Source organism: Hibiscus syriacus, unplaced genomic scaffold, assembly GCF_006381635.1.
Source record: "Hibiscus syriacus cultivar Baekdansim isolate YM2019G1 unplaced genomic scaffold, ASM638163v2 tig00000205_pilon, whole genome shotgun sequence".
Taxonomy (NCBI): Eukaryota; Viridiplantae; Streptophyta; class Magnoliopsida; order Malvales; family Malvaceae; genus Hibiscus; species Hibiscus syriacus.
Genome location: NW_024061773.1, coordinates 50,580 through 60,370, shown reverse-complemented (window position 1 = coordinate 60,370; position 9,791 = coordinate 50,580).

Sequence of the window (9,791 nt, the reverse complement as noted above, 5' to 3'; positions counted from 1 at the left end):
CAATATTTATAATCATAAATGGATAATGGTCATAATGCTACTATGATGATGCAAAAATTAATAACCATTAAGCTCAAAAAGAAATTTCAAACCAAACTAATATATATTAAGTAAAATTCATAAAAAACCAAATCATATATCCAAACAAAGTCAAACAAGGTAAACAAAGTTTAACAATAAACGTTCAAGACGATCCTAAAACAAATCTACTCATCCATAGAAGGATCGGGAGGAGGCGGAGGAAAACGGGCTTGCATCTCAAGCGAGAGATTATCCATGCGTGTAAGCATCTCCATTTGAAACTCCGTCTATCGAGCTTCCAAAGTGTCTAAACATTGATTTACTTCTTTGTGAGTAGCAGTCAAGTGTGATTCAATGGAAGCATATCGTAAATCAATTCTCCAAGAACGATCGAAAATATGGAGGCATTTGATCCTCTTGTGGAGCTGGTTCCGGTGCAGGCTCGTCATCGGGTACGTGATCATCTATGTCTTGCATAAGTGTTGGAATTCAGGATCATCGTCATCATCCGGAGCGAAGGAGGAGGAGAGAGGAGCACGAGAGGAGCTAGGAGCAGCTCGAGAGGAACTAGCTCCCAGAGTTTGCTTGCTGGGTCTAAAAACCCACTGACCGGTTACATCATCTTGTTTCCAATTCGCTTTCTTCAAGGATGTGAGATTTATTTATTTTGGAGTGGGATAGGATTGTCGAGAGAGACGTCTATACCAAGTTTGATAAAGAGGTTACTAAGAAGACAACCACAAATCAATGTTTCAACATGTTTTGAAGGAACAATGTTTATGATGTCCACTAGTTGACTGAAAATAATGTGGGGCAGATTTATTTGATTTTATTTTTGATACATACATCCACCATAAATCCCTAGCACGAAGTGTGGAGTACCTACCTCCAGATGGATCTAACCACCAAGAGATCATCAATTGGAGAAAACGATCGTGATGAGATCGTAGAGTACTAACACTTGAGTTTGGAACATAGGGATATTCCACATTTTCACTCTCATTATAAACACCACTATCATCTAACCCAAATCGAAAAGTTATAGTCTCAGGGTCAATATTAATATTGGCCTAAGAGATAGGATCTAATGGCTATGTTCCACATTGGGGACCAATTGTTGATAGACTATTTTAAGCTGATATCAAACTTCCAAGATTTAAGAATTGGAAGGTATTCGAAGTCAATGTCAACCATGGCTTGAAGTGAAGGAATACGTTCTTCACGAATTCTATAAGTTTGGAAAGAATTTCTGTACCTAGAGTACAGTTTGTCTATACAATGCTCAGGCATGTTAAAACAAGAACCTAATAGACTAGTAGGTGATGGAAGAACGGGATTTGGTGGTTGGTTTGAACGAGAACGACTAGAAAGTTTTAGAACGTTTGGGATTAGACATGATTAAAGGAAACGGAATAAGGAATATTACCTGCAATTTGAAACACATTTATGCACAATCAATCCCAAAACTCAAATGAGTCCTCAATAATTCAAGGTTCTCTAAACCATATCCTAATGGGCATGTTTTGAAAACTATTAAAATATTTGATAATCATAATAATATAGTTTTCATGAAAACAAAAACAATTAAATCAAAAATCTTACAAAAATAAATTTTTAGGTTTCTAAATCCAAAAATTTTGAAAAATTGTTTGTTTTGGACGAAATTGGTAGTAAAATCTAGTTTAGAACCAACAAACAATCAATTTCCGATATAATGTACATCCTAGAACTAATTAAAACTAGTTCTAAAATCATAAATTTGTAAAATAGAGGTTTTTAGAAAAATACCTTGAAAATTCGGATTGAGTGGGATGAGGAGTTGTTTTGCACTATTTAATGATTGAAGCAGGTTTGAGATTTGAAAAGCTTGAAGATTCTGACGAAAAATCGTTGGTTTTGAGCAAGAATGGAGATTTTAGAGAGAGAGAGAGACGAACGGCTTTGAGAGAGGGGTTTTTAGGTTTTGAGAAATGAAGAAAATGAGGCATTTTAACCCAAAACCCAACGGATGCATCGATGCATGACCCCGTGCATCGATGCATGACCCCGTGCATCGATGCACATTCAAGGCGTGCATTGGTGCATCAACATGATGAATCGATGCACATTCAAAGGTATGCATCGATGCATTAAATGCATCAGTGCATGAGGCACAAAAATGTTCAAAAATATGTTTTAAAGACTCAAAATGCTAAATTAATTAGCTCTAGTGGTCTTGGCAACTCATATATTGAAAATTAACCATGTTTAATCAATCAAGTTAATCTCTTAAATAATATTTGAACATAAAATTAATTTTCACCAAATAACATAAACTCCCCCTAACTAATAGCAAAGAATGCAATCAAAAATTATCATTATAAGCATTTTTCATTTATTCTTAAAAGTGCTAAAAACTATTTTAAACACTAAGTGAAGATAGGTCAGTTAAACCTAATTCTCTCCTAAGTGTCCAAAATCTTTCTTTGTCTAAAGGTTTTGTAAAGATATCAGCTAATTGGTGCAAAGTATCAACAAATTCTAGAACTACATCTTCCTTAGTGACATGGTCTCTAATGAAGTGATGTCTTATTTCAATGTGCTTAGTTCTAGAGTATTGGATGGGATTTTTAGTGAGAAAAATAGCACTAGTATTGTCGCACTTGATAGGAATGGTACCTACTTTAATTCCATAATCCAAAAGTTGTTTTTTCATCCATAAAACTTGTGCATAACAACTACCGACTGAAATGTATTCTGCTTCAGTGGTAAATAATGCAACACAATTTTGTTTCTTTGAAAACCAAGAAATCAGCATATTTCCAAGGAATTGACAAGTACCGGAGGTGCTTTTCCTATCTAATTTGCATCCTCCATAATCCGCATCAGAAAAAGCATGCAAGCTAAAGCTAGAGTCTCTAGGATACCAAAGTCCTAAACTAGGAGTGTCTTTAAGGTATCTAATGATTCTCTTAACAGCTAGTAAATGTGATTCCTTAGGGCATGATTGAAATCTAGCATATAAGAAAACACTAAACATAATGTCCGGTCTACTTGCAGTTAGATAAAGTAGAGATCCAATCATTGACCTATATAATTTAACATCTACACATTTACCTCCTTCATCTAAGTCAAGCTTTGTTGAAGAGCTCATTGGAGTGTCATAAGGTTTGCCATTTTTCAGTCCAAACTTCTTGAGCATATCTTTGACGTATTTAGCTTGATTGATGAAGATGCCATCTTTTCTTTGCTTGATTTGGAGTCCCAAGAAAAATGAGAGCTCCCCCATCATGCTCATTTCGAATTCACTTTGCATTAGCTTGGAAAATCCTTGGCAAAGAACATCATTAGTAGAACCAAATATTATATCATCAACATAAATTTGAACTACTAATAAATCTTTACCTTTATGCTTTAAAAACAATGTAGTGTCAACCTTCCCTTTTGAAAAACCTTTTTCAATTAAAAAATTTGACAATCTTTCATACCAAGCTCTTGGAGCTTGTTTTAAACCATAAAATACTTTTGTCAATTTAAGAACATGATCTAGAAATTTTGAATCTTCAAAACCTAGAGGTTGTTCCACATACACTTCTTCTTTTATAAAACCATTTAAAAATGCACTTTTAACATCCATTTGATATAATTTAAATTCATGAAAACATGCAAATGCTAGTAACATTCTAATTGCTTCCATCCTAGCTACGGGAGCGTATGTTTCATCATAGTCTATACCTTCTTCTTGAGTATAGCCTTGAGCAACAAGTCTAGCCTTGTTCCTCACTATATTACCACTTTCATCAAGCTTATTTCTAAATACCCATCTAGTACCTATAGTAGTTTTATTACTAGGCCTTTCAACTAATGTTTATACTTTACTTCTCTCAAATTGATTTAATTCTTCTTGCCTAGCCATAATCCAATGTTCATATTTTAATGCTTCTTTGATGTTCTTAGGCTCTATGCATGAAATAAATGCAACATAATTACAAATATTTCTAAGAGAAGATCGAGTAGTTACCCCTTTAGATGGATCACCTATAATTTCACCATCCTTGACATAGTTGTACTCTCTTGGATAAGATACTTCCCTTTCTTCAATGGTTGGATTCTCTAGGGGATTATGAGTTTCCTCATCCTTTGTTTCTTCCTTTGATGATGATTCTCCAACGTCATATCTAACGTCATTTGTATGTACAATGCCTACATCATCATTAACACAAGAATCCTTCCTCGGAAGAGGATTATCATCGAAAACAACATGTACAGACTCTTCTACAACTAAAGTTCTTTTATTAAATACACGATAAGCTTTAGAATTTAAGGAATAACCCAGAAAAATTCCTTCATCACTTTTAGCATCAAATTTGCCAAGGTTTTCTTTACTGTTGTTTAAAACAAAACATTTACATCCAAAAGGATGAAAATAACTAATGTTAGGCTTTTTACTTTTAAAAATTTCATATGGAGTTTTCTTTAAAATTGGCCTAATCATTACTCAATTTACAACATAACAAGCGGTATTTGTGGCTTTTCGCCCAAAAATATTTTGGCAAATTATTTTCACAAAGCATGGTTCTAGCCATTTCTTCTAAAGTTTGATTTTTCCTCTCAACAACTCCATTTTGTTGAGGGGTTCTAGGTGCTGAAAAATTATGGCTAATACCATTAGAATTACAAAACTCAATAAATCCAAGATTTTCAAATTAAGTTCCATGATCACTTCTAACACTAGTGATAGAGTAACCTTTTTTCGTTTTGGATTATTTTTGAAAATGTGATGAAATGTTCTAATGCTTCATCTTTTGTACTTAAGAATAGAACCCAAGTATATCTAGAGTAGTCATCTACCAAGACAAATGCATATTGTTTTCCACCCAAGCTAGTAGTTCTAGTTGGCCCAAAGAGATCTAAATGGATTAATTGTAAAACTCTACTAGTTGATACATCATTAATGGATTTAAAAGAAACTCGCTTTTGTTTTCCTTTAGCACAAGCATCACAGATTTTATCATTATCAAATTTAAGCTTAGGCAACCCTCGAACTAAATCACCTTGAATTAGCCGTTGCAAAACACTCATACTATCATGTCCTAGTCTCCTATGCCATAACCAACTATCATGTTCATCCTTAGAAACTAGGCATAAATTAGTCATATCAAAAGAATCTAAATGCACCATGTATATGTTTCCTATTCTATGACCAACAAGCATAATCTGATTAGATGCAATGTCAATGACTTTACAACCATTAATTTCAAATAAGACATTGAATCCTTTATCGCATAATTGACTAATACTGAATAGATTATTCTTTAATCCATTCACATATAGAACATTTTTAATTTCTATGGAAGAGGTATTACCTATTGTACCAATACCTTCAATGTGACCTTTTGAATTGTCTCCAAAAGTCACTTCTCCTCTATTTTTGGCGTTAAGCTCAATGAACCGGCTTTTGTCTCCGGTCATGTGTCTTGAGCATCCACTATCAAGGTACCATGAATTTGAATTTGTTTCCCGTGCCTTGTAGCAATGCTCCTTTCCCTACAAACATAGATTAATTTTTGATTTTTGGTACCCAAATTCTTTTGGGTCCATATTTATTAGTTTCCAAAATCCTAGTCCCCTTAGGTATCCATTTGTGTAGGATATCTTTATCTTTAGTAGTAATGAGTTCTTTAGGAACCCACATACTTCTAACGATTTTTCCATTAGAGGTTCTTTGAGGACCTCTATGATTGTAGTTTCTAAAACTTTTTCTAACAAAGTTGGATTTTGAATTTTCACCTTTTTCAAAATGTTTTGTTCCAACTTTATCAAAAGAAGTTTTAAGATCATCAATTTTCTTTTGATGATCATCATTGATCTTTGAAAGTAAATTTTGCAAATCTAAATTTTTCTTTTCAAACTCTTCTAGTTTGATTTGCAAATCTTTGATTTTACTTTCAAGATCGTTGTTGGTTTTGGATATGAGTTTGTTTTCATTTTTCAATTTTGAAACATCATTTTTATATTTTAAAAACAATTTCTCATAATCCGAAGCCAACCCATTATATTCCTCTAATAACTCATCATAGGATAAATCATCAAACTCGGATGAGTTAGAGGTTACCTTAGAATCTTCCCCGAATGCCATCAAGCACAAGTTAGCTACTTCTTGTTCCTCTTCATCGAAACTTTCTTCATCGCTCCATGTAGCCACATGAGCCTTGTGCTTATTCTTTGATTGACCATTCCTCTTCAATTGTGGGCAATCATATTTGACATGCCCTGGCTTTTTGCATTCATAGCAAATGATCGGGTCTTTCTCTTTTGGTTTATTTTTGAGGCCTTCATTTCGTTTGAATTTTCTTCCTCGGTAAGGTCTCATCATTTTTCTGAACCGTTTGGCAAACAATGCCATTTCCTCGTCATCGTCATCTTCATCCGAATCACTCTCATCTTTTGTGGATTTGAGAGCAACTCCAATATTTTTCTTTTTCTCCTTCTCCTTCTCCTTTGGTGTCTCTTCAATTTTATCAAGGTCCACCTCATCTTCAAGCATCATTTCATGAGTGAGGAGTGAACCGATTAGCTCTTCAAGAATTAAGGACGTTAGGTCCTTAGACTCGATGATTTTTGTCTTCTTTGATTGCCATGATTTTGGGAGGGAGTAGACTAACTTCCTCACAAGCTTTTCATTTGAAATGATCTCTCCATATGATTTGAGACCATTGACAATCGTTGAAAATCTATCCGTCATAGCTTTGATATCTTCATTTGGTTTCATCCTGAAATTTTCATAGCTATGCGTTAGAATACTAATTTTAGATTTCTTTACCTCATCGATACCTTCATGAGTGACTTGAAGTTTGTCCCATATTTCTTTGGCAGTTGTACATGATGAAAATCTTCCATATTCATCTGGTCCAAGAGCACAAAAAATGATATGGATGGCTTTGTAGTTGAGCTGGATCATTTTTGTCTCTCCTTCACTCCACAATCTTGGATGAGTGAGAGGCTTGATGTATCCTTCTACTACGACATTTCATGCTCCCATATCACTTGCTTGAATGAAGTACATCATCCTATTCTTCCATTAGGCATAATTAGCTCCATTGAAGAAAGGAGGCTTGTTGACGGGCATCGAATCGAGACCGGAGTCGAAATTTGAAGCGGAGGCCATTGATGACTTTGATTATCGATATAACTCTTCCCAAATCGACTCAAGAGGCGATTAAACCTTCAAATGAGTTAGGCTTTGATACCAATTGTTGAGTTAATCGATCGACGGAATCGGCCAAGAGGGGAGTGAATTAGCAATAAAAATTTCGGTGGAAGCTTTTGCAGAAAATTAAAAAGATTTGCACAGCGATTTAGAGTGGTTCGACTTTCTCAACCAAAGTCTACATCCATTACCTTAGCTATCCACACTAAGGATTTTCCACAAATTCACTAATTTGTCTTTCTTTTGAGGACAAAGAGTAACCTTACAAACCCTCAAGAATTATACCCCAAATTCTTGAGAAAACTCTCTCCCAAAGAGGACAATACAAATTTGCAAACTTAAAAGGAAATCCTCACAAGGTAGATTGTTTGCGTAATTCTAGAACAAAGAAAAGAACACTCAAGAATGAATACAATTGAGTACAAAAGTGTTCTTGAAATCAAAATGAATATTGAATGAAAAATAGGCTTGAAATGCTCAAACTTGAGGTTTGATGCTTTCTCTTTGATTCTCTCTTGATTCTAGTTGCTTGATGTTTCTTGTTATTGATCAATGGCTTCTAAGCTTGTTTAAATACACCTTGAATCACTTTTGAATGTTGGGGATGATTAGAGGAGTCAATAGAGCCGTTTAAGTGTGAAAATAATTAATTAATACAGTTGAGAGCGTCAGTGCATCGATGCATACCCATGGTGCACCGGTCATCAATGTAAAATTCAAATATTTTGACCGTTGGAACCTTAGTGCATCGGTGCACTAAGAGTGCATCGATGCATCAAGTGCATTCGATGTTTTAAAATAGCCCGAGTGCATCGATGCATGGCTGGTGCATCGATGCATCAAATGCATTCGATGTTCTTATAAAATCTTCAGTGCATCGGTGCATGGTGTGCATCGATGCATGGAATGCATTCGATGTTCAATTTAATTCATGGTGCATCGATGCATGGATTGGTGCATCGGTGCATCCTTCTGAAAAATTGATTTTAGGCTTGATTTTGGTTCAAAATACTTTGTGAAAAATGTTTCAAAAATAGTTTAAGTACAAATCACAATTTTACACATTTAGTAAGGATTAAAATTGTTTTTGAAAGACTTGGAGTAATAGTTTGACATTCGATTAATTTGAATCGAATATACTTAGAAAATCATTTGTAAAATCTTAAAATTCATTTAAACTTAATTTGTTATATCGAAATATCAAAATGTTTTCAACAAAAATATATAAATATACGGATATGGACTAGAATAAAATAATATAAAATTTGAAGACGAAATTCAAATATGTAAGAACCTGATTCGGTGACCAAAATGAAAGGTTTACAAAACATGATGGACTACGCTTGTAATATACCCATGCTACAATTACAAAGATACCCTCTCCCAAAACGACGTCATTCGAGAGAGGGTATTTAAGCCCTAAAACCGACCCAAAGAGAGATATATCTCTCATTTCCTCATTTTGCTTCTCTCTCGAAGGATAGATAAGCTCTATCTTCTCTCTAAATTCCCTCGCCTGAGGGATGGATACCACAAGCCAGCCACCTTGTTCCGGCGTTGATCACCATCGTCGGCTACTACCCACGGTCGTCGGAAATACAAAACTAACCCTAAAATATAGCTTTATTTCTCCTCTACCCAAAACTAACCTTGCTTTCTCCTAAAACCTCACTAAACGTAGTTTATCTAGATTTTTACCTTCGGTAAAATAAGGTTTTCAACGACGTTTGGGCTTCGACAAGGGTAAGTTTTCTCGCTCTCTTCTCTTTTCTTTTTGTTACTGTTGTGGATCGTTGTGGTAGCCTTTTGTTTGTTGTCCGTCTCTGTTTCTCTCTCTCGTTATGTTATTCCTCTTTTCTTCTTGTCTTCTCTTGCTTGCAGTAACGCCTTATATAGGCCTCGAAGATCCTCTGTAATGATGAGGAAATCCGGTGTCACCGGACCTACGGTGGTGACTCACCCTAGCTTGATGTGTTATGCGGCTGGTGTTGATCTTCTAGAGCCTTTTGGAGTGCTCTGGTGAGATCTGGAGAGGTGACAACCATCGTGGCAGCACCTGGTTGGAGCGATGGAGGCGGTGGGCGGAATAGGCCCTAGGGTTACAATAATACCCTAAGGTTTCTACTGGATGGTTTTTGGCCCTTGGATCTACCTTTGGATCGTGCGGTTGAGCTGCTGATGGCGCTAGAACGGCTAGTGGAAACCCTAGCTGCTAATGGGTATCTCGCACGGGCTTACTGGAATTGGGCCTGACTCGGTTGTTGGGCCTGAATCAGTTGTAACCCAAATCTGGACCTATCCCGAGTTGGGTTGTAATCGGGCCAACTGAACTTGTATCTTGGGCCTGTGTGCATTACTTTGTAACCGGGCCTTCAGACTTTATAAATAATAATATTTATAATATAATATTATTATATATAATAACGTATATATATAATAATCGTCACTCGGACGAAAATGACTATCGACAACTACAACTCATCATATATCCTTATTTTCTTCATCTTGTTCCACTGTATTGTCTTCTCTCTTCTTTTTTTTGTTTTTGTCTTACAGGTAAATTTCTCCTCAATGGTGGGTC